Source organism: Silene latifolia, chromosome 10 (genome assembly GCF_048544455.1).
Source record: "Silene latifolia isolate original U9 population chromosome 10, ASM4854445v1, whole genome shotgun sequence".
NCBI classification, from domain to species: domain Eukaryota; kingdom Viridiplantae; phylum Streptophyta; class Magnoliopsida; order Caryophyllales; family Caryophyllaceae; genus Silene; species Silene latifolia.
In genome coordinates this window covers 108,838,694-108,866,346 of record NC_133535.1, presented here as the reverse complement: position 1 = coordinate 108,866,346, position 27,653 = coordinate 108,838,694, and the positions used below count along the sequence as shown (strand labels likewise).

The window sequence follows — 27,653 nt, the reverse complement described above, 5'->3', positions numbered from 1 at the left end:
TACCTGGCCTTAGACAAAGTTAAAGTACCCAATCCCCCTTGAGCCACCTCAAATTTTACCCTATCTACAAGCGAAGTTTCATCCCAATGCTTAATCAAAGGTAGATCGTGGGGGCACGGCCTACCCTTGTAATCATATCGCTGAAAGTAGCTTATCATGAGGAAGGGGATACAGCCACTCAACATCATTACCCCTTTTTACAGTCTGTCCCCGCTTTCACCATCATTTCAAAAATGTAAGAGCACCAGTCAAAATACGGAATGGCTTTAGGATATTCTACAACCCTTAACAGCTTCAAATATATCCCCTTGTTTGGGGTGGGTGCGAGGAATAAAGACATAGAGAACAAAACAAATAGCCGGCAAAAATGATCGTCCGCCTCCTCGTACTCCATAAGTTGCTTGTGAACTTTCCCTAAACTTATTGAACTATTTGCTTTGTCCACCGCGTAAGCTTGCCGCCATTTGTCCTTCAGCTCCTTATTTTCGGGATCGTTGGACCCCTTCTGCGAACCAGTAGGCACCAACGGGAGACGGTTGGGTCCAAAAGGTATCAAAAAACAGTCATGCACGTCATGCTTACTGATCATAAACTCCTTCTTCCAAGAAGCCATGAACACATATGACCCATCAGAGAAGGACTCCAAGAATAGGCGAACGTGTGCAAGTGCGAAGCTGCTAATCTTAAGATCCAAAAGGCCACCAAACCCAATTTTCTTAACAGCGGACACCTGATCCTCATTAAGCTTTTCAATGAGAGAGACAAGCCTTTGAGGTCGACACGAAACCGTGATTTCATGCACCCTCTTTACCCTTGGCTTGGCCTCAACCATCTGGGGAAAAACAAGGACAACACACAAAATTAGACATACTGTAGTTGCAATTAGATATATTTGCAACAAAGAAATAGACATAATGTGAATTAAAGTTATACAATAGATAGTCAGAGTTATACAAAATTTAAGAAAAGTTATACATTCTGATAGTAGAGTTAATCAGAAAATATCAAGAGTTATACATTCTGACAGCAGAAGTTATTCAAAATAGGGATTCAGATTATGTATAACCAAAATTCTGTTAAATCAAATTTCTGTAAAATCCAAAGAAGAGATAATCAGGAGAGTTATACAGACAGTAGAGTTATACATATAATAACAAAAGTTAGACAATCTGAAACTAAAGTTATATAATGTGTAACTCTAGCCATGAATGTATAACTCTATTAATAAAATGTATAACTTCAAGTATATACTGTATAACTCTAGGCATATCCTGTATAACTCTAGGCATATATTGTATAACTCCAGGAATAAAATGTACAACTCTACGCATATATTGTATAACTCCAGTTATACATTTTGACAGCATAAGTTATTCAACATGTAATCAGAGTTATACAACAAATGACTGCAGTTATAACAAAAGTCAAACTTTTAACCTTGGAGTCAGCTCCCTTGTCAGTATTTGTACATCATCCATCTGTAGGTGACAAACAATAGGGATTCAGATTATGCATATATTTAGTTGAAGTTATACATAATTCAATAAGAGTTATATAAAAAAGAATTTTGAATGGTTTGTCATCTCTTCTTTTCAACCAAAATTCTGTAAAATCCAAAATTCTTTTCACCATTCAAAAGAAGAGATAATCGGGCAAGTTAGCTATACAGAATAACAGTACAGTTATACATATAATAACAAAAGTTAGACATTCTGAAAACTAAAGTCATATAATGTATAACTCTAGCCATAGAATGTATAACTCTGGCCATAAAATGTATAACTGTAAGCATAATGTATAACTCCAGGAATAACTCCAGGTATAACTCTATGTATAACTCCAGGCATCTAATGTATAACTCCAAAGTATATATTGTATAACTCTAGGCATAAACTGTATAACTCTAGATATATATTGTATAAATCCAGGTATAAAATGTATAACTCTAGGCATATATTGTATAACTCTAGGCATAGAAACTAAATAGAAGTAGAGTTATACATATAACAATTAGAGTTTGACAATATGAAAGAGGAGTTGGTCATAGAATCAGAAGAGTTATACATCTACTAACCAGAGTTATACATATTGAGTACTAAAGTTATACATCTAGTAACCAGAGTTATACATCTAGTAACCGGAGTTATACATATTGAGTACTAAAGTTATACATCTAGTAACCAGAGTTATACATCTAGTAACGTATAAATAAAAATCGAAACTTTTAACCTGGATATCAAGTCCCTTGTCAATACTTTCTACAACATCCATCTGTAGATGACAAACAATAGGGATTAAAATTATGCATATATTTAATTGAAGTTATACATCATTCTATAAGAGTTATACCAACAAGACGAGATTTTTTACCTTTGATTCAGATTTCTTGGAAGTTTTCTTGGCATTTTTCTTGGCAAAAACCATTGTTAATTATCAAATGAACTCGTATTTGATCTGCACAACCATAATTAACAATTGAACAAATCAACATCAGCAAACCCATAATTGAAAATTGAAAAATCAAATGAACTCTTTTTATGATAGTTTAACAAAGGCAATAATTAACAAAAAACAAAGTACAAATCACTAAATAAGGAATGGAAAAAATACCTTATAAAAAAATGGAGACAGGCGAGTTTGCAGGCGAGTTGGAATTAATTGGTAGTGATGAAAATGGCGTCTGTTGAGTTGGAATTAATTGGTAGTGATGAAAATGGAGTTATCAGCAATGTGAAGAAAGAAAAGGAAGACGAAATGACAGGAAATAGAGGGAAAAAAAAACCGCAAGTTGTTTTGAATTATGTGGAAATTGAGGAGGGGAATGATGACGGACTGATGGACATAACACTATAGCATGCATGGGTTAATGGTAAGAGGAGAGAGGTAAATATAAAATATTAGTTTAGTGGGATTTTACTGCGCAATCTTGGCCATTGGTTTGCTTGATCCAACAACCCACATTAGGACTTATGGACTTAATATGATATAATGGCCTTAGTTGATCTCTTATATATATATATATATATATATATATATATATATATATATATATATATATATATATATATATATATATATATATATATATATATATATATATATATATATATATATATATATATATATATATATAATAACAAGATCAAATGAGTCCACCTCTAACCTTTGAGTCCATAAGTCCTATTATGGGCCTTTAGATCTTGGAAATGGAGGGCTAAGATGAAAACACAAAAAAGAAGGTTAATCCTCTAATTTAGCTCTCTTCCTCTAATTTTGTCATTAACTACATTATTCCTCCTCACTAATCATTCATCATCTCATTATCACATCTCCTCCTTCTCTCTCTATATCTCACTTCTCCCTATTCTCTAAAAAAAACCAAGAAAAAAAAACCAAACAAATAAAAAACCCAAAAAATCCAAATAAATCATTTACTCATCTATTTCTCATTCACCACCCACCTACCACCACCCACCCGACACCACCACCGTCGCCAATCCCACCACCACCGCCGCCACCACCACCACACCGTCATTTTTTTTTTAAATTGATGTTTGGGTGTTGTTTTTATTTTTTATTTTTGTTTTTTTTCTCAAATATCGTCTTGATATACAATCTTGTTTCAAATTTGTGAGTTTCTTTTATTTTGATCTTAAATCTACTAAAATAGATCAAATATTATTTTCATTGACCCGTTTTTTTTTTCATTTGCGTTTTTTTTTCAATTTTGATGTTTTGGTCTGTTTTTGATATTTGTTATTTTTCAAATTTTCATATAAAAATGACTTAAAATGATTATAGTTACATCGTCATAGACTAAAATTACAACCTCAATAAACTAAAGTTACACTTTTATGGACTAAAATTACACTTTTGTGGACTAAAATTACACTTTTGTAGACTAAAGTTACACATTTGAGGATTAAAGTTACACATTTGTGGACTAAAATTACACTTTTATGGACTAAAATTACACTTCCGTGGACTAAAATTACACTTTAATGGACTAAAATTACACATTTGTGGACTAAAATTACACTTTTATGGACTAAAATTACACTTTCGTGGACTAAAATTACACTTTTGTGGACTAAAATTACTCTTTTTTGGACTAAAATTACACTATCAACGTACTAAAGTTACACATTTGTGGACTAAAGTTACACATTTGTGGACTAAAATTACACTCATAAAATGATAAAAGATACACACTATATTTTTACTAAAGTTACACTTTAGTGGACAATGATTGAAATTGCACAATCTCAATTACTCAAAATAAATGAATTGTGTAACTTTAGTCCAAATTGTGTATTTTTACTCCAAATTTAGTCGTAAATAGTATATTTTTAGTCCAAATTTTGTATTTTTTATTCCAAATTGTGTAATTTTGTATTTCTGGTCCAACATTGTGTAATTTTAGTCCAAATTTAGTCATAAATAGTGTATTTTTAGTCCAATTTTAGTCGTAAATAGTGTATTTTTAGTCCAAATTTTGTATTTTCAGTCCAAAATTGTGTAATTTTAGTCCAAATTGTGTAATTTTAGTCCAAATTGTATAACTTTAGTCCAAATTTGTGTAACTTTAGTCCAAATTGTGTAAATTACTAATAACTCCATTAGTTAGTCCAAATTGTGCAACTTTAGTCCATTGAAAATGTAACTTTAGTCCATTGAGAATGTAATTTTAATCCTTTGAGGGTGGAACTTTAGTAATTAAGAGGGTAACCTTAGTAGAGATAAGTGTAATTTTAGCTAACAAAAGTGTAATTGTAACAGACAAAAGTGTAATTTTAACAGACAAAAGTGTAATTTTAAGCACCAAAAGTGTAATTTTAGCTAACAAAAGTGTAATTGTAACAGACACAAGTGTAATTTTAAGCAACAAAAGTGTAATTTTACCTAACAAAAGTGTAATTGTAACAGACAAAAGTGTAATTTTAACAGACAAAACTGTAATTTTAAGCAACAAAAGTGTAATTTTAACAGACAAAAGTGTAATTTTAACAGAAAAAAGTGTAATTTTAACAGACAAAAGTGTAATTTTAACAGAAAAAAGTGTAATTTTAAAAGAAAAAAGTGTAATTTTAATAGAAAAAATGTAATTTTAACAGAAAAAAGTGTAATTTTAATAGATCCTAAATCACACAATACCAAGACAAATTTTTAAATACGAAAATTGGCAAATATATATAACAAGACATATATTAACAAGGCGAGATTTAAAATTCACAAGTAAATCTGAAAAAATGAACAAAAAAACGAAATCTGAAAAAATTCAAAAATGCACAAAAAAAACAAAATTTGAAACAATAAAAAAACCATCTTTTTCGTTTTATATCATACGAAAATATGAAAAAAATATATAAAAAGACGATAGTAAATCTGAAAAAATAAAATACCCTAAAATAAATGAAACTTTAAAAAAAGAAATATCAAAAAACCGAAATCAAAATATGAAACCGACACAACAAAAAACCGAAATTCAAAAATGCACAAAAAAAACGAAAATTTGAAACAATAAAAAAACCCCATCTTTTTCGTTTCATATCATACGAAAATATGAAAAAAAATCAAAAAAATAATAAACCAAATCTGAAAAAAAACAATGAAACCGAGCTCTAAAAATGTCACACAAACCCGAGCTCTGAAACTCGTCACATAAACCCGAGCTCTAAAACCGAGATCTGAAAATTGTTAGAAATCTATATCTCAATACTTTACATATTCATATATGTTACATTTAATTTAGTCATAAAAATAAATACAAATCTTATGCATGCAAACGAAAAAGACAAGTGAAAAAATCATCATTCTTACTTTTGTAGTTTCGGATCAAAGGGCACAAGTAAGATCTCCTTCTTACTTGTTCTTGAGCTTTCCTTATATGGATGAACAAAGATTCAAGCTTAGAATCTCTCCCAAAGATGAATACCCAAGATAACCCCTTAAAAGATAAATATTATTTAACTAGAACAATATAAATCTTACTAAAAATTGACCCAAAATATTTATATTGGTCTCTATTATTTCGGTATAGAGAAAGGAATTTTGGAAGTTATTATCTCTCTAATTTCTCATAAGATGTTAAGAGGAAATTATATTTCTTACACTAGAAATGTTGTGTGAAGTTGTGAAAAAATTATTAGAGAGAAAAACTCTCTAATTATGGCCTTAGAAAACCGGTTATGGGGAAGTGGCAAGGGCCAATACATGACCAAGATGCTCTTCACAAAAGCAACTAGGTGTGCATGGCTATATATTAGGTCTTATGATTATGCTTTCCACTAAACATAATTAACATAATTTAAACCTAATACTCCCTCCTTATTTTCGGCACTTTCATAAAATGGGTGGTCCATATTATATATTGTCATTTGTCAATTTGTCATATGTTACATGTTACATGACATGTCACAATGTAATGTATTTTTAACATATTAAAAATCAACGTATTAATAAAAATACGTCATGTACAAAATCGACTTAGTAATTTATAACTTCTTGCACCAAAAACGATTTACCAATTATAAATCACAACGTCTTGTATTTATAATAAATTATTTATTCAGTTTCAATTGTTTCCGTAAACAGTAATTTCATCTAAGCAATAAAACAATTCGATCACTTAGACCGTATCTTATTTAATCAAATTTCAATGAGATACGTAAATATTACTTCCAAAATCGTCCGTCAATTTTAAGTAATTTAATTAACCCGTATCGACATACGATCAATTAAATAATCAATTAAGAGTGTTACCCTTTAGGTATGACCTAAGGGGATCAATGGATCACCACCGTCGCACGCACGACAAGTAATGTCAAACTCTAGTCAGCCAATCATTACCGATATGTGTGGACCAGTTGACTGTAAAATATTATATCCCACATGTATTCTTAAAATTAGATTTAAACATGTGATCATCATGATTGACAGTTGTGATCGCATTATTGTCGGAGGACACATATTCCAACAATCTCCCACTTGTCCTCGACAAGTGTGCATCACCAATTCTCTTGTCCTATTACTATCTCCCACTCAATGCAAGGTGTCTTCCAGGTCGTACTTGCAAGTGATCATATCGAGAGTGGTTTCCTCGATCTGGAGAATAACTGATTGACCGGAGTTATCTACCATAGATACCATCCGAGCGTGGCCACGTATTTCCAGTTCATTACTCCTCGAGTGGCCCTGAGATATTGTTTTAACCCTGACAAGGGAGTGGACAATTCCTATCGCACTTATTCCCTTCGACTAGCCACAGCCATCATAACCCAAAATATGCCCATTTGACCCCATTTACGAAGGTCGTAGTAACAGAAATCAAAGTTAATATGAAACTGTGCCATCTTAGGCGAACAGTCTTTAGTCAAAAGAATGAACTCATTAGAAACTATAGTAGCTCTCGCCACGACCAGGCTATATAAATTTGCCAGAACTCTATAAGCGGTCATAAGGCCCGACAAAGTGTTCTTAACAGTCTGCCTATGTGATCGACTAGTCATCTCACATGACTCTATGGCACTTGAACTTGCCATCAATCGTATCACACTCTAGTCACTTCGAGACGTCACCTCATACAAGTGACTATGGGCGAATACAATGTTAATCCGGGTTCACTTTAACGGAGTTCAATATTGTCTCCACAACCCGTTTGGATGTAACAAAGTATAAAAGGAGTTTTTAGATATAAAAACTCAAACGACAAATGTGATTATCACATATGAATAGTCAATACCTGATTACTATTTCATATTTTATAATCCAGTTTGATCTTGAATGTAGTTGTTCATCTCAATTCAATTGAAATGACATGACTCATCATGTTTAGCCTATGAGAAGGCTTTGGTTAGTAGGTTTTATCAACTTCTTGTACCTTACTCAACCTTACTACATACTCGTTTTCCTTTGTAATGTATACATTTGCATTACAAAACTTTCTGAGTACGTGTCTAGATCCAATCTAGACATAGGCTCTCTAGCCTTAGAATAGCTTCCACTGTTTTCACAGTGTGCGGGACTCATCCTTCTTGCACATCTCATGATTGCAAGTGTACTCAATTTCCGTTGTAAATATCTCTCATTGTTCTTTATTGCCTAGAACGATTCTAGAAAATCTATTTCTTAAATAACATAGCCACAATGGTATCTTAACCATCCTAATGTGTTTTTATAATGGTTTTGTCGGAAACCATGCGCAATCTCAATTGTCAATTGTCACTTGTGTAACATTCTTACACAAAATTGCATAAAAAACACTTTGCTTCACATCCTTAATGCTTCTGCAAGCACTTAAGGGTAATCTTTATGGCTTACTTGGTAACTATTACTTAAATTTGATTTGAAACAATTCATCATACTCAAAGTATATGAAGTGTTATACATCATTTCCTATTTAATTGATTCGGCAGCGGAAGCAAATGGAATCAATCAAATATGTTCAACTTGATTGAACTAGTCATGAATCTTATCAACATAAGACTTCTTATTTGACGCTAATATCATGTGGATTTATCTCCATAAATCTGGATATTAAAGATGTATTATATATATCTCCAGGTCTTAAATCATTCCCAATGATCAATATGTCATCCACATATTAGACTAATTAAAATAACCGTGACTCCCACTAAACTCTATGTATAAACACAACTACTCGACTTATCGAGAAACGTTTTATAACATGATCAAAACATTGATTCCAACTCATTGATGTCCAACTTAAGACAATCTCTTAAGTTGCACATTATCTTAGGATTGTAAGAATCTATAAAACTCATGACATGTATTGAATACATTCCTTCTAATTGAAGAAGTGGGTTTTAGATTCACTCGTTACATGTATATCATCATAATGAAATACAATCCCTAAGAAGATCCGAATAGTGCAAAACACTTTGCAACTAATCAAGCTTTGATATCTCTCTTCGATATCCAATAATTCCAATAATTCCACTTGGAATTTATTTCGGATTTTCATGGCTCTAAGCCTTGTATTGAGTTGTGACTTAAACACTCTCATGTAAGTCATATGTTCATTACTTTCCAGAAGTAATAAACTTGAATCAAACAATTTCTTTGTAAGTTGTAAGCTCTTTACTTTCTTAAAAGTAACATTAATTCATCATCTTCAACAAGTGATGAGTTTAACCTCCTAGGTATTGAAGAAACAACGTTTTACACAAAACGTCTCATGTAGCCAAGAAAGACCAGTTTATTGCGACATACAATTTTTGACATGTAGTCAAGAAAGACCAGTTTCTTGCGACATACAATTTTTGACACAATTCTTTTGTGGCTCTTGAATATTTTCTCCCACTCTGTCTTCTAGAAATAAACTTTTATTCTAGAAAAGACAGCTTCACGAGCCACAAACTCGTTGTACTCGTGATTATAGGAAGGAAAAATGAGCATGTTGTTTCTTGTGTAAACTTACAACCATGCTACTCTACCATTTCATATCTCATATGAATCGTTTAGATTTAGTGGAAAAACAACTTAGACAAAATGATAAAATCCCCAAAATTAGATCAAGTAACTTAAGGTAACTTGATTAAAGTTCAAACCCTATCGAATAGCGTTTGATTTCATATCCAACCACACATTATTCCATAATGTGTGCTAAGAGAGATTTAACTTGTGATACTATATCATATTTCCTTTGGCTTATATCAAAGTCTTCACTTAGATAATCCCATCACGACTAAATCGTGATTCCTGGAATTCTTTGAACGTCTTCAAAGATTTCTCTATTTACCTTATTAAGTGAACACATTAGTGTCAACTTAAATCGTTGGTAAAAGAAAATGATCAACCTATTCTGGATCAATGATTTTCAACCTCGATCTCCTTTTCAACCAAAAGGCACGAGACATCTTGTTTTGAATACAAGATACGCATATACCATAAGATCTAATGGTTTCAAGAGTACTCGATAACTCTTTGCGTTCATCATTCCAGAATCTAAGGTTTAATCTTGAGTTACCAATTTGAGTCTTGCATCATCTACATGATATATCATTCTAGTTTGGTTTAGAATATAATCACCTTGATAATGGGCTAGCCATACATCAAATCATGGTGAGTGGGGTCACAAAAATGAAACCTCTTTTGTATCTTAACAAGTTTATATTCTAATTTGGGGTTTATTCACTTAATAGTCATAATTAAGGTATAAATATAAACCGAAAACTAGATTGAGTACACAATGACTCTATCTCTCAACATCATTGTTGCTAGTCGTCATATTCTAATCATCCTATGTATCAAACACAATGATGAAAACCACCATTGGTTTCTAATATTGACGAAGTAGTACTAGCAAAATTTATGTTATTCAAATAAACATTTATGGAAGAAAGTCTCATTAGATGTCCCACAACTAATTTGCTTATTTTTCAGTAATTTGGGGTAATTTCCTTTCTAGTGTCCAATACTTCCAAAAAGGAAACTTGATCGATTGGAATTGATAGGTTTAGTCTTTACTTTTATCTTTGTCTTGTCAATTCCATTCTAATCTTTACTTCTTGGACCTCGTCCTTTTCTTAACGGTTTAAGAGAATGCTCTCACTCATTTCAAAGAATCTTTACTTAGAGAAGTAAAGTTGAATCTTATGAAGACTACTCTTCAATTCAATCGTTTTAGTCTTAAAACTTTCATTGAAGTGGTTGCATTATTTTGGTCAATTACGATTTCTAACAAATCTAATTACCAAAACAATTTATCGTTTCAAGGTACTTAACTCAATTAAGCATGTGAGAAACAATCCATTGTAAGTAGATGTGTTAGTCAAGAATCAAAAACCTGTTTGATAATGAATAACTTTTATCTATACTCTTCACAAGAGATCCTTAGCAATGGTTTATATAAGGTTTTAGAAGCAAATTCATATTTTGTCTTTAGTTACGATGTTTTAATGGAGATTTGAATAAAAATCGAAAGGATATCGTATATGAATTGTGGTAAAGAAATAGAACAATATGATAACGGAATAGTGGAAAACTTAACATTTATCGTTTTATTAATACTTGTAAATAACAAGTAAAGCATTTATATAGTTACCTCTACCCAACTATGATAAATGATTCTAAGACCCAAATTCATATTAACTTGGGCACGGGGTAGCCGATGAAACCCTTATCAATATAACTCGGTGGATTAAGTCTTTAATCGATTCTACTTTTAGAACTCTTGGTCGATAAAATCACTCTAATATTTATCTATAGCCCGGAACACATGCGACTACGGTCACGAATACTTCCGTTGAGGTCAATCCAAATTTCAAATAAATGTGTCCATGATCCAAATTCACATTAACTTGGGCACGGGGTAGCCGACGAAACCCTCATCAATATGAATTCGGTGGATAGACATTTATCACCCACTTCCCCTACGTAACAAGGTTTGTACCCCGGGGTGGCCGAGTGCACTCCCTCGCGAAATAGGTTTTCATGGTTTCTACTTTTTGGTAAGACTAAATCTCAATTGTTTATTTTAGCGAGAGGTCATCTCAATTTATTATCTATCACGTTTTAAGTGAACTAAAGCGGTGAACTACGATAATTGTAATTGACACGGTCGATAAACTCGATAAAAATGCATGTTTTAGTTATGGCGATTTAGCGATGCATGCAACATATAAATAAAATACAAAGCATAAAAATAAAATCCTAGTATGGCCTTCCTAAAATAGTAAATCTAATAAACTATTTTACAAATTCGGAAACAAACTCCTTTGGTCCCTTGAACTTCGGTTTTGATACGCATCTCGAGGTAACACCGTCTTTGATGGACCGTCTTCTCGAAAGGCACCATCTTCAAGGAACTCCGAAATAAATAAATTACAAAATGAATTACATAATCTCCTATTATACATTTGTAATTAAAATTAAAATCTATTAAATTACAAAACGGTGATACGAGATCACAAAAATTACAACCGAATCGATATTCCCATACATTTCGGGTAATACCAATTAAAACTAAGGCCATACTAAGTAAAATTACATAATTCCAAAATTACATAAAATTAAAAATGACAATCATAATTAAAATGCAGCATTATTATATGTATGAACATGCCCAATTTTATGCTAAATCGCCTTTAAGGAGCCAATATCGTATATTAATCAGTTTTTACGGATTTGCGTGATTTAACCTTTTATAATCACAATAATTACATAAATTCATATTTATGTATAAGTTAATTACCCTAACCAACTTAGGACTCAAAATTAGTCTCTACTGACATATTGACAATAATTAACTTATATTTCTTAAAATTGTTCATAAATGGACTCAAAATTACAATATTATGTCATAAACTTCAAATAAATCATAAAAATTTCAAATAATTTCAAAATTTGAAATTTAAACTCATGAACATTCTGGAAAAATACCATGACACTCATAATGCTCAAAAAACATAGGTTAAAAATTTCGAAATTTATCGAGAAAAACAATGTTGCGGTTTATCCGATTTATCAATTATTACCATAAAAATATGAGAAAAAATATTTTCTTAACTTTTCACTTTTAGATCTGGAATATGTGATAAAATGCAATATGTGACGTTTTTCCTTAGTCATGAAGTATGTTTTAGCAATTTTTACTAATTAAAGTCACTATTTATGTGATTTTTCATCAAAAATTCATAAATCATGCATAAAGACTTCATTATAGCCAAATATTTTACACACATCTTATAAAATTGCATGTAACAACATACTAAATTTCTATGACCAGATTCGAAATATAACTCATATTAACCTATATAACCATTTAAATATGATTTTAACTTGAAAAAACCATATTTCGAGCATAACAACTCATATTATTATGAAAATTTACAGGCCATCAGTATATAATATATGTGAAAACATATCCAAAAATCACTGAAAAATTGAAGTTTAGCTATTTTTCGTCCAAAATTGACATTTTTATCATAAAAATCACATTTTAATGCCATTATTATATAAAATGAACAATAAAATCCATAAATAAACCCAAAAATCCTAAAAACATTTTAGGACCAAAAACTTTAACATGCAAATAAATATCGTGATATATCATAATAAACACAAATTTATAAGTTTTGTTTGTTAATCGTATAACTCGGAAAAACAATAACCGATTTGCATGCAAACAACCTAAGGCTCTTGATACCGCTTGTTAGAAATCTATATCTCATTACTTTACATATTCATATATGTTACATTTAATTTAGTCATAAAAATAAATACAAATCTTATGCATGCAAACTAAAAAGACAAGTGAAGAAATCGTCATTCTTACTTTTGTAGTTTCGGATCAAAGGGCACAAGTAAGATCTCCTTCTTACTTGTTCTTGAGCTTTCCTTATATGGATGAACAAAGATTCAAGCTTAGAATCTCTCCCAAAGATGAATACCCAAGATAACCCCTTAAAAGATAAATATTATTTAACTAGAACAATATAAATCTTACTAAAAATTGACCCAAAATATTTATATTGGTCTCTATTATTTCGGTATAGAGAAAGGAATTTTGGAAGTTATTATCTCTCTAATTTCTCATAAGATGTTAAGAGGAAATTATATTTCTTACACTAGAAATGTTGTGTGAAGTTGTGAAAAAATTATTAGAGAGAAAAACTCTCTAATTATGGCCTTAGAAAACCGGTTATGGGGAAGTGGCAAGTGCCAATGCATGACCAAGATGCTCTTCACAAAAGCAACTAGGTGTTCATGGCTATGTATTAGGTCTTATGATTATGCTTTCCACTAAACATAATTAACATAATTTAAACCTAATACTCCCTCCTTATTTTCGGCACTTTCATAAAATGGGTGGTCCATTTTATATATTGTCATTTGTCAATTTGTCATATGTCACATATTACATGACATGTCACAATGTAATGTATTTTTAACATATTAAAAATCAACGTATTAATAAAAATACGTCATGTACAAAATCGACTTAGTAATTCATAATTACTTGCACCAAAAATGATTTACCAATTATAAATCACAACGTCTTGTATTTATAATAAATTATTCATTCAGTTTCAATTGTTTTCGTAAACAATAATTTCATCTAAGCAATAAAACAATTCGATCACTTAGACCGTATCTTATTTAATCAAATTTCAATGAGACACGTAAATATTACTTCCAAAATCGTCCGTCAATTTGAAGTAATTTAATTAACCCGTATCGACATACGATCAATTAAATAATCAATTAAGAGTGTTACCCTTTAGGTATGACCTAAGGGGATCAACTGATCACCACCGTCGCACGACAGTAATGTCAAACTCTAGTCAGCCAATCATTACCGATATGTGTGGACCAGTTGACTGTAAAATATTACATCCCACATGTATTCTTAAAATTAGATTTAAACATGTGATCATCATGATCGACAGTTGTGATCGCATTATTGTCGGAGGACACATATTCCAACAAAAATATGGTGAAAAAAAAAAAGGAAAAAAAGGCGGAAGGAGGATGAGGAGGCGGTGGCGGTGGTGGTGGCGGTTGAAGCAGGTCGTCGTGTTTTTTTTTTTAAAAGGCGGAAGGAGGAGGAGAGAGGAGGAGGCGGTGAGGAAGAGGGTGGTGGCAATGGGTCGTGAAGGAGGGAGGAGTGCCGTCCTGGTGGTGTTGTGTGGAGGAGGCGTCAGATCTGGTGGTTATAGGTGTTGGGGTGGTGATGGTGGGTGGTAAGGGAGAGTGATGGTGGTGGTTTTTTGGTTGTGGAGGGCGACACTGAATGAGGGAGGTGGAGGGCGATAGTGATAGTGGTGTTGGCGGCAGATTTGGTTGGGGTGGAGGTCGGTGGTTGTGAATAGGGAGGTGGGGGTGTGTAGTGGGGGAGGTGGCCGATGGTGGTGGGGGTCGGGAGGGAGGATGGTGGTGGATGTCGAGAGGAGGAGAGGTGGTGGTGGGTCAGTGGGGGTGGGTGGGTGGGCTGGTGTTGGTGGGTGGGTGTCGGGTGGGTGGGTGGTGGGTCAGGAAGTTTGTTTTGATTTTTTTGGTTTTTTTGGTGGTTTTTTTTTTTTTGGGGGGGGGGGGGGAGGGGTTGGTTTGATGAGAGAATGTGAGATATAGAGAGAGATGAGTGATTTGTGATAATGATTAAATGAGGGATGAAAGATGATTAGGGAGGAACTTAATTGAGTTGAGTAGTTAATTAGAGAAGATTGATTTGTAGCCCTCCATTAAGATCTAATCTCACCCATTGATTCCCTTCATCCAAAGGCCCTTAGAAGGACTAAGGGACTTACATGAACCCCATATATATATATATAACCTCACTGAATAAATATAGACTTAGTTGTCATAAATGACATACGGATATAGTCAAGCGAGTCGGAATCCTTTGTGAACATAATAGTTGATGTAAGAGTAGATTACCAGGAGAGTGTCATGTGAGACTAGTGGTGAACTTCGGAACGGTCTTATGAGACGGTTTTATGCGACGGAGTCGAGTCGGAACCATAGCTTGTGAAGAATGCGAAAAGGTAGGTTATCCTACTCGGTTTCAATATTTTGCATGCATATTTGGGTGTCTTTCCTCACTATGGACTTTGTGAGTCGGTTGGTGTATCATGTTGGTATTTGAGGGATGGTTAGTCGTGACATGTTGGGATTAACTTCATAAATTAGTCATATGCTTGTATTGTTCTTCATTTGTCACATATGGTCATGGTTGCATTATGTGGAAGGTCTTTTATGGTGGTACTTGGTTGTTGAGGAGACGTAAGAAAGTTGGGAAACCTTCTTACGCTCAGGTCGCCCCTTGGAGATTCTCACTTCAAGGGGAATGTGCACATTAATGGCTTGAGTTAGAAGGGACTCGTGTGGTGAGACACGACGTCTGGCAGGGGATCCGGTTGGCTTCCGGACCCAGTACGTCTGGGCGTGTCCCGGTACCTTATGGTGTGGTGTGGTGTCGCGGGAGTTTCCCTGACACCGGTGGATATGGGTATGTCTGGGCGTGTCCCGGTACCGGCATTGTATTTGATTTTCCTTTACATTCTAGCATTTTGGCATGTTCAGTTACTAAGTTGTGTTTCATATTAAAGTATTTAAACTGACGTTTGTGTGTCTGTGTAAATGTCACCTATTTCTGGGGTGGACTGTGTCGATCCATATAATATTTCCATCATGTGGGGAGCAGATTATGTACAGGTTAGCTTTGGTAGCACGTGGGAGACAGGACGAGCCTTGATGACATCTGAGTCGAGCATAGTTGGCTAGAATAGAATAGTGGTCATGAGTTGTATTCTTTCATTTATTCATTCATGGTTATGTAATTCACTAAATACTTTATTTATATTTAATTGTTTCGTAATAGCAACTCCGATTTCACCTCCTCGTAAAATCGAGATGGTAACATCCTCCCATTACCTTGGCCGGGTAAGAAGAGGGTGTTACAGAATGTGAGCATCCTCCGCCATATCGACTATCACAAAATCAACCGGAATGAATAACTTTTCCACCCTTTCTGGCACATCAATAAGGACGCCAACAGCCTCTTGGTAGACCTATCGGGCATTTGCAATGTCATACTTGTGTATTTGAGCTCCCCCATTCTCAAATTCTCAAACACCATGTAAAGCATGACACTAACTGTAACACCCCCATTTAATGAGGAGCCTTTAGCTAGGCCTCCCAAGTAAATGAGAACGTTACCATCTCGGTTACCCGAGGTAGTGAAAAACAAATTACAACAAACCAAAATGCTTTAGATAAAATTTAGCGAATACAGGTTCTATTACAATTTAACCCAAACTAAATAAACTTAAAATAAAATTATAATACAACTCGCAGTGAAATTAAATAAAGTGAATAATAAAACTATGTGATCTAGACTTCTAGGTAGACTGGCCTAATTCCTCACGTATCCCCATGAGCTCCCAAGTCAGTTAGTCTCAAGTACCTGTCAAGTCTGCTCCTCAGTTATGGTTCATCATAGGTGTTCACGAATACACTGTCAACCACGAGGTTGAGTAGGAATAACCAACAATAATACAAGGTGAAATAAATGAAAATGCATGATATGATATGATATGCAAATACAACTGAGCTCATCACCCGAAACACCAGATCATCCCGCCAATCCCTGGCCCGGGGTATCCATCATCCCAACACAAAGTTGAGGTATCCATCATCCCAGTATAAAACTGAGGTATCCAATGCAAATGTCATGCCAACAATAATAATCATTCCAGAACGAGTCTAGGGTATCCAACGAATATGATATGAATAAACCAACAACCAACACATAATCCAATGATAGATAATCCACATCCAATAATTCATTCACACAATTTCACAATTACTCTAATCAATTAAATAGTAAGACAAGTTGAGTAGTTATCCTACCTTTTCGCAAATCTTCGAGTCACACAAGCAATCAAAATAGATATTTTACAAATTCATAACCTACATAACATAATTATGTACAATTACTACATAACCAATAACCAACCAACTAATCATGCACTTATCATATGTCCATCATGTCCTAATCCTTTTGACAACTTTAAAGTTAAATTGTGGTAGCCGGGTTAAACCTTGAAGCTTGCAGAAATGCAGGAGTTGAGAGGTCCCGGGTTCGACTACCAGCTGGGGCGAGGATCACTTGGCCACTGCAGCCCCCGAAGGGGGTGACTTACATGGTCCATGTAGTGGTGCGGGAATGCATGGGCCCGGGGGATTCAACCCCCTCGTCATCAAAAAAAAAAACCTTTAAAGTTAAATCATTAATTCTGCCGTTTTACAACATAAATCAGTCTCGCTATAAATTCATAATTAATTCGATAAAAATCCAAACGACGCAAGACAAATGGGGCTGGAACCCTAAGACTCATATCTACGGTTCTTGTGAAATAGATTTTCCTAAAATTCCAAACTATCAAGGTTTTCTTGAAAGATTTATAAATACTGACGAATTCCGTCGCCTAAACAGTATCGATACATAAAACAAGTTTAACATATAATTTTTGAGAAATTCCAATTCCTAGCATCATCTATACTCTTCAAAGTTAATGTATGAAAAATCCCTAGAATATTTTTGACATATAAGTTAGGATTTCGAAGCATTCTTTACAACACTAGCACATTCGCGAACCTTTCGGCGACAGGTTCATAAATAAATCACCGAAGACAAAACATATGGAATATTTCTACGAAATTTTGTATGCATAAAATAGACTTAAAATAAACCCTATTCTCTTAATTAACTTTTCGGAAAAGAATACTTTAAGACCACGAAATAAATTAAACAAGATAACCTACGAATCTGCCAAATTTCTGTAACTTTCTTTCTTTAATCTAATCATGTTTAACCTATTTTTTATGTAATTAAGTACGACTTATATCATAATCCTACTATAATATAAGTTTTTAAGATGAACAATTGAATTTTCGAAAAATTAAAGGCAACTTACAAAATAAAAGATCGAATCCAATAAAAGCAGACGCAAAATCCACAAATTGATTGCCTAATTCCCTTTTTCCCTTTTTTTTCCCTTCTTATTCTCCCTCTCCCCCTCTAACTTATGCGTGATATTTGTAAAAATGAAAAGTGATTTATGAATAGGTCTACCCTTGTATTTATAGTAGTAAAATTAGGTACAATTAAGAAATTATTAGGAAACTTACCTAATTATAATATGTGTATTATTATTATTACTATTATTAAATAATTATTGTATACTACATATCAAATAAATTATTGTATACTACATATACAATTTACACACCCCAACACGAGTCCCATATGTCATCCCGACTCATCTACCATTTATTATTTATTTCCGACTCACAACATAATTCTCTAATTAGTTATAATTTATAAAATATATTTTAACACACATTTTAACATTTCCACCGTCTGAATATCCACTAACCAAGCTCTAAAATATGGGGTATTACAGTCTTCCCTCCTTAAAAAGAACTTCGTCCCCGAAGTTCGCCCAAACTACTCAAGACTGACATTATACATACTAATAGAAATGCTATCATTATCAACTAAAGATAAATCAATCGAATTAAACACAGATTAAACACTCACAAGCAAAATATAGCAACTCAAAACTTTAGTAGTATCACATTCTACCCTCCTAAAAACAAACTTCGTCCTGAAGTTTAACTAGTCATATCAACAATAACTAACTACTGACAGAGCGCGATTCTCTACCCCCAAAAGAAAAAGTTTCAGCCTCATAACTCTGACATGCTATCGTCGTCCCAAAAACTCAAGTCAATTGGGGAATCAATTCAATCCATACAATGTATATATACTCGTAACATCATGCCAACAGAATTACCAAATAAAATTTTCCTTTCGCCGAATATCAATGCACGTATTTAATGATCACACCATTGACATCATGTAAGCACACTATTAGAACACATTAACAAATTTTATGCAACGATTAAGAAATTTGATTAAAATCCTGTCGTTAAATCATACATTTACAAATGTTTAGAAAATATGTTGTAAACTTCAAAAATCACCAATAAATAACCGCTTAACTATTTCTTAAGTTTCTTATACTTTTTAGAAAATACAGAAAGTTATCAACATATGAAAATAAGAATCAAGTTCATAACTCAAATAATCAATTTATAAAGATTTTTTTAACTCACTTGATCTGAACAGAATTTTATCATCACATAGTTACAAATCTAGGTCAACTTACAAAAATCACCATTAAATATTAACATATCAAGTTTTAACGAGGCTTATCAATTTGGAAACTTATACGAGTATTTTAAATAGTGTAGTTAGAATCATGCATAAATTACAAGTACATATTAAATGGCAAATTTTACAAAACTATTGGTCGAAAACATGATTGCAAAGTAACATTCTGACCACTGTCCACTAAAACATTTATTTCTCTTAAACCGTAAAACATATAAGCATGATACCAACGGCAAACGAAGCTAACATATATGACAATTACTAGTAAAAATTTTGTACATAGATAATAAACGGAAAAGAAATGGCAGTCAAAACAAACAAGGGTAAAATTAGAGATATCAAAGTGTAATATCCGTCCTTTTAGGGACCTGTTCCTTAAACTTTTCTTATATTCTTTTTGTAGTTTCCGATCTAGCTGAGGCTACTCGATCGAATAACTTGGGAGCTCGATCGAGTAGAGGTCACTCGATCGAGTAATGGGTTTGCAGCGGAGAATTATAAATCGTAAATCGTGAAACCCCAAATCATTTCCCTACCTTCTTCCTAAACCTAAATGTTATCACCACTCTTCTCCTTCACCATGGTTCACCTTCTTGAAGCCTTTGTGAGTGAGAACACCTTAAGGATGGCATGCTTGAGTCGGGTAGCGGTCTTAATGCCGGATTGCTGTGTAATAGGTATGTCGTCATCATCATCCTTGTTTTCAGTTATGTTTATAGAGGTAGTAATAGATAGTTGTGATGGTTGTATAGGTGGTTTTCATGGTTGATTGGTATCTTGTGATCGGACGCGGAATCGCTGCGGTTTGCTAAAGGTAGGTTCGCCTACTCAGTACTGCTGATTGTCTAGAGAGTCTGTTAATGTTGTTTGGTTGCTTTATAGTCGGTAATGTTGATTGGTTGTGGTAGTTGTTAATGTTGTGTTGGTAGAGAAGTTCGTGATTGTTGTTGTACAGCTGATTGTGATTGTTTGTCCGTGGTTCTCGAGGTGCGCCCTCGGCTGAGTGGAGTCACTTACGGTAGTGGCTTCATGCCCTTTATTCGCCCTCCGTGGAACCCGCCACAGGAGGGGATGTGCACATTAAGGAACATGGGTTTATCGCTTGGATGAGATGAGCGGGGATTAGGTGGGAACGGTTGCGGTCCCCTACTGGCAGTGTGGATTACTGGTTGCGATTGGTAATCTGGCAGGACTGGACCTTTGGGCAGTCAGAGATGCGTGGTTGGTTGGAGGAGGGTGGTGTGTGTGTGTGTTCTTGCAGTGTGTTGTGTCTTTTGCCTAATTGTTATCTCAGTTGCTCACCTTGTGTGGTTTTGTTGTGTTGTCTGTTTCTGTTGTGTCTGTCGTGATCCAATATGGTGAGCAGTCGGTCTTAGCAGGTGGATATATGGATCATAGCTGGGTGCTTGGAGGGACGAGTCTTCCACGAGTCATGGCAGATATAGCTTCACATAATTGATAGTAGTTTTGAGTTGTATCTTTTATATCGTCATTTGTTTGTTATTCACTTGTAATATAACATAAACGTTCTTTTATCTATTATTGATTATTACTGAGCTCAGGTAACCGAGATGGTAACACCCTTATCTACTAGGGAAGGTCTTGTTAAGGCTCCTCGGTAGATGGGGGTGTTACAAAGTGGTATCAGAGCGACGATTTTGGAACATGTAACAAATGAGTCTAATGAACGTAGTGAGTCGAATAAAATGAACCTGGTGTATGTATGTTGCGAGCCCCAGCTGATGCTTGATTTTGGGTGAGTAGGCGCCCTCATTTCAAAATCATGGCCCCATTATACTTAAGCCAGTCACCGGTTATGGGAATATCGAGTCGGGAATTATGTGCCTAGTGTGTATAATGGTTAAGTTAGAAATAACTGTGATAGAGTTTCTGTTAATGTTTAGTACGTGATTGTGATGATGAACTGCGTAGGGTTGTGGTTGAATGGAAGTATGGGTGAATGTAATGGAGATGATGAAGTGTCGATAGTGCATGATAATGTCCGGTGATGTGGTGATAATAATGCGTTCTAAGTCTTTCTATGCGTACTAGTTTATAAAGAGTTGTGAGTCTTGTATGCATTGATGATAGTAAGTCTATGTTTTGTACTAGTGGTAACGTTTGACAAGTAGTAATTGGAAAATTATAATGGATGGATTGTTGAGTACTTTTGTGTTATGGCATATTTAAGTCAAATAATTTAGTTAATAATTTGTTGTGACATGATCAAATTTCTAGAAAACCCGGGTGATATATGATAGCTTATTGCTAGATGGATGCTTAGAATAGTGTGTGTATAAGTTGGGGTGTTGAATTTTCAAATGCATGATTAGAAGTGGAACAATGTGTTGAGTGTATGTATGAATGAGTTAATAGTATGGTAAACCATTTTACGTAGTGTTTTTTATAGAGTGAAGTAATATGTGTCTTGGTTGGATGGAATCGCTGAATTACATTTGAGTAGTGATAATGTGTTGTGAATGAATATAATAATCTGTGACGATTTCCAAATACATTTTGGAATCGACACGAGTTGTTGTTTTGCAGGAATCATTGACTACAGTTGAAACATTTAACCGTGTACCAAACCTTACTTGACCGAGTACAACTGCCTACTCGACCGAGTAGACCTTATTCGATCTAGTTAGGGGACTATAAGGTCGAAAAAGTTGGATCTGCCAGCGAAAACTCGATCGAGTAGCCCCAACTCGATCGAGTAGAGGCCACTAGATCGAGTAACCTACTTACTCGATCGAGTAAGTGAACAGTACACGGGATTTTACGGGTTCCTTATTCCCTTTTCCTATCTTTCTTCTTTCTATTTCTCTTTATACCTAAACCCTAAATCCTCTATATTCCTCTTCTTGTTCTCAAAACTTGTGATTTGTTGCTTGAAGTTTTGGTGTTCTTCTTGTTTAATTCATCCTTTTTACTTGCTAATCATTCAAGGTAAGAATGTTCATCCTTTTCTATGTTTTTAATTTATTAGAAACATGTAAGTTGTTGGAATTTTTCTAAAAATTTGATTTATATGCATGAAATCTTACTTGTAGTTGTTGTAACATGATTTATTTGCCTTAATTTGTTGAGTATTGATGCTAGAAGTAGAAAAATCGAATCTATAGGGGGGTTGAATAGACCAAAATTTCTAGGGTTTGGGGATTCAAATTTATTTTTGTTTATCTTTTGCATATGAAAGGGGGAAAATTAAGTGATGTATGTTATGAGTATCATGCTTAGTGTTGATTTTGATGAATTTTGCCCAAAATTTTGCCTTAAAACTCCGTTTTAAAAGTGCCCCAAACTGAAAATTGCCCCAAATATTTTTGATAGTTGTTTATTTGGAAAGCTATTTTGAAAGTTTAATGCTTTCAATTTGCTAGTTGATGTGTTAATTGAAGTTATGCTCTCCAATATTTTTGTAGCTGTGAGACCGTCTGACTAGAATTTGAGAGTTGTATACTTGAAGTTTTGGATTGTTTGGTGAAAGTGTGTATATAGTAGTCCTTTTTCTATGATTATATATGAAAGTTTATCTGTTTTCAAGTAAGTGTTTGTTGTGTACCTAAAATATGTGTTGAAAACAGATGCCGAGACCTACAGTTGGGACCCGTCAAAGTAAGACGGAGAGGGCATCTGTGCCTGAGGTTGGTGAGGGGAGTGGGGGACCTACGGTCCCATCTGTGCCGAAGTATCCTACCATTGTCTTTGCTGACTTCAAGCAAAGAGATGCGTTTATTGAGCTACAGAAACGTCGTATGAGACATACCCGCTGTATTGATACTACCATCTTGACGGACCTAGGAATTGAGACTGATGTGAGACACATCTTTGAGACTTTGGGTATGACCGGGTTGTATCGTCTTAGGAAACACTCCTATGCTTTTCTGACTTTGGAGTTCATGAGTTCTTTTCATTATGATGCGGTGGAACGGACCGTCGAGTTCCGTCTCATGAACACTAGCTTCTTTCTAACCATGGATATGTTTGCCACCCACCTTGGCCTTGCTAGACCAGAGAAGGGAGCCCTTAGGGACATCCCGATTGAATGTGGAGCCAGTAGTCTCATGCCTTGCTTTGCCGGCAAGCCACCCCCACCTCTAGTAACATGCTGAACAATGACGTGCACCACGTCACTCTGAAGATCTTTCTTCGTGCTATGACATGTCTACTCTATGATCGGAAAGATGTGAGTAAGCTTAATTTACATGAGGTGATGTTTCTTGCTGCGTACCTTAACCCCACCCGAGCTCCGAGAGTCTCCTTCAGTGCCCCGGGCATAGTATGTGCTAGCTTAGCTTTGATGGCCTCATCTGACACCCGTTTCTTGAGCTATGATGCCATTGCCACACGGTTGGCGGAGCGTTTGACCACTTTTGAGGCCTCCTCGGCCTACACACCTTTGACCCTGACGGTGCCTACCTTGGACCGTGAGTACTTTCTCGACCAGAAATGGTTGAGAACCTTGGAGGGTGGTGCCCTAGCCTGGAGAGTTTGGGGAATGAGTTGGATGAAGGTACCTGACCCCGAGCACCTTCCCGTGACCGAGCCTTTACTGGCGGCAGTGATGGCAGCAGATTCTGATGATGAGGAGGAGGTCCCTGATAGGCAGTTTTACCTCATTGATGTTAATATTTTAGAGGTGATGCCTGAGCCGACGAAGAGGGATCAGGCTAGACCCGAGGATAGACAGCCTAGAGTGGGTAGAGGTCCACGACGGGTGAGAGAGAGGATGGCTGAGACCCAGCCAGAGTAGCATGTGCCTCCACAGTTTTAGTTCCCCAACTACCCTTCCTTCTTCAACCCTGAGATGAGAGTGAGTGAACTCACGGAGAGGGTGTCCACTACCTTGACACTCCGGAACCTCCATGAGATGGCTTACGTTCAGGGCATCGGGACCGAGGCGGCCCAGCCGGTGTGGTGGAGAGGCGTTGGAGATGATAGCGGGGTCTTCCATTCCTATGGCGTGGAGCGGTCTACTTGGGGAGAGCCTACGAGCTAACCCTATGGTTGCTTGGCACCGTGGCGAGTGGGAGCCGATTCTGGCGCGGGTGAGGTCACAGGTGCAGGTACAGCTAGAGCGGGCACGTCCGGAGGCGGTGGTGGAGATGAGATGATAGATGAGCAGGTTATGGAGTGATGATACTCCATCTATTTCTATCTTGTTTACATGGATTTGTAGTTCTGGATACTTGTTTCGTTTGGTAGTTTTTAGACTTTGGTTTGTATTGTGGCCATAAGGCCGTATATTAGATACTTTTCAGACTTTCTATGCAGGATATTGGTGTCGGGAATACGTTTCCGACTCGTGTATATATTGCTTTGGACTTCTAAAGTGGTACCTTAAGGGATAATGACTTGTGGCTACTCGATCGAGTACCTCTCACTCGATCGAGTAACTGCAGGGGTGACATTCTGGATGCATTCTGATCTTGACATACTCGATCGAGTGCCTGGTAAGCTCAATCAAGTAAGGTAAACTCGATCGAGTGCCTTACGAGCTCGATCGAGTGCCACTGTGTGAGATCCCTGAAAAAAAATCTCCTTTTTGAAAAATAGGTAAATAATATGGAGTCGCCAGTAGGTTTTATAAAAAAACATACAAAAATAAAGTTAACGGAAAAGGCCCCTTTTGATCCCTGGTATGGGGACTGATCCGTCACTCCGGTCTGAACCAAAGATTGCGGATTCGGGGGTAAAGGTACGATCAGGGAAGGTGTTAGGCACCCGGATCGCCCATCAAACTGACGGCCTCTACTATTTATTTATAATATTATATATTTGACGAAACTGACGAAAAGAATACGAAAAACGATACAAATATTTACAAAGACAAGGTAGCGAGGTTAGTTTACGCACAATAATATGATAAATAAAGTAAATAAATAAATCAACGAAATAGAAAAAGTAAAGAAAACTTATTTGATGTCGGTACCCTCAGGCCTATGTGAGTGTTGACTATTAATGAATTTCGACTTTGTCGTTAATTAACTAATTTCTTATCGCTTATATAAACCTGGGACAATTTATGTGAATGGTTTGATTTAAAGATTGGGATAATATATTTGAGACGGATAATTTGTATGGGAATGTGGAATTTGTGGGACTGATCTTGTATTAAATCATTCGGTATTATGTGAATCTCGTCTGTCCTCCTGTCTTGAATGGAACGGATGGTATTTATACTGACTGGGTACGCGTAATTCGTCTGAGATATTAAGGTTAGAGTTTGAGGAGGTTTTGGAGATAAGAATTTAACTCTTGTATTTAATTCTGACCTTCATCCTTTCGAATTGTAGTTCGTGCAATCTTCTTATCACAAATATGTGCCACTAAGTCTTCACATAGTACAACTACTCATCTCATGCGTTGGATAATTAGGCCATAATTCTTCTTTGATCACACTTAGGATATGATAATAATAGCACCTTCGTTTCTTTTCCCTTTCGTTTCGATTAGCATGAGTGTAGGACTACTAACCAAATACATTTGAGTATTATAATAATAAATTAACAAGGTGGATTGCCTTATGATTTGGACCTATTAATAAAAAAAAGGTAATTAATAGTAAGGTTTGGTTATAAATGGTGTGTTAAGTTGGAATGAATGGGAGGAATATTTATGAATGGTTTTATGCTATTTTGAGTGATTTTCGGGAAATAAGCGTAAAGAGCCTTAAATTATAACATTGTCAATTTTCATTTAGTCATTAAATTCGAGCCTCATCATCGGGTACCCGTAAGGCTAGGTAGACATTTTGAGGTGTCTACAGAAGCCCCCACTTTGACCGAGTCTGAGTAAGACGAAGGTCAAAGTAGTCCGGTCGGGACAGATAAAAGATAAGAAACATACCTGGGCCTCTTACATTATCTGTATGGAGTAGCTGGAAACTGGAGCTGGCTTAGCAAAACTTTGTTTTACTAATCTGGAATGAAGCTGGAACTGGTGCAACGAAACTTTGTTTCGTTGGTTTGAAACTCACATAGTGAAACTTTTTTTCATTGGTCTGGAACTGGTATAGCCAAACTTTGTTCAGCTGGTCTGGAACTGGCATGACAAAACTTTGTTTTGTCAAACTGGAATGGAGTTGGTAAAACTTTGTTTCACCATTCTGGAAACTGGCATGGCAAAACTTTGTTTCGCCGGTCTGGAATCTGGTAAAGCAAAACTTTGTTTTGCTGGTCTGGAATCTGGAATAGCCAAACTTTGTTTAGCTTAAGGGTGAACCTGCAAAATTTGATTTCACAAGCTCGATTGCGTGTCAGGGCCCGCCGACCGAGGAATTCAAAATTTTATTTTGAAAAAGGATTAGAATGTAAAATTTGATTTTACAAACTAGGATTTGCAAAATTTTATTTCGCAAAAAGGCAAGTTCAGAAAATTTTATTTTAAGAACTCAAATGCATGTCAGGGCCTGCCGACCAAGGAATTCAAAATTTTATTTTGAAAAAGGATGGATAAGATCGTAAAATTTTATTTTACAAACTTTGATGCGTGTCAGGGCCCGCCGACCGATAAGTTTGAAAATTGCAAAATTTTATTTCGCAAAGAGGAAAGTTCAAAAAAAAAAAATTTATTTTAAGAACTCAAATGCATGTCAGGGCCTGCCGACCAGTGAATTCAAAATTTTATTTTGCAAAAAGGGGTAAGTTCAGAAAACTTTATTTTAAGAACTCAAATGCATGTCAGGGCCTGCCGACCAGTGAATTCAAAATTTTATTTTGAAAAAGGATAGAATGTAAAATTTTATTTTACAAACTAAGATGCGTGTCAGGGCCCACCGACCGATAAATTTGAAAATTGCAAAATTTTATTTCGCAAAAAAGACAAGTTCAGAAAATTTTATTTTATGAACTCAGATGCATGTCAGGGCCTGCCGACCAATTGATTTGAAAATTGCAAAATTTTATTTCGCAAAAGGATAAGTTCAGAAAATTTTATTTTAAGAACT

The 27,653-nt window shown here is 35.1% G+C and overlaps 1 long non-coding RNA gene across 1 annotated transcript; it reads right to left on the bottom strand.

The window, feature by feature from the left end:
* Positions 1-2,221: 2,221 nt before the first annotated feature.
* Positions 2,222-2,762, bottom strand: LOC141609119 (uncharacterized). Its single transcript, XR_012527225.1, has 3 exons — positions 2,611-2,762; positions 2,371-2,454; positions 2,222-2,271 (listed from the first exon to the last, which is right to left on the bottom strand). It is a non-coding gene; the product is annotated as an uncharacterized LOC141609119 (long non-coding RNA).
* Between the last annotated feature and the right edge of the window lie 24,891 nt (positions 2,763-27,653).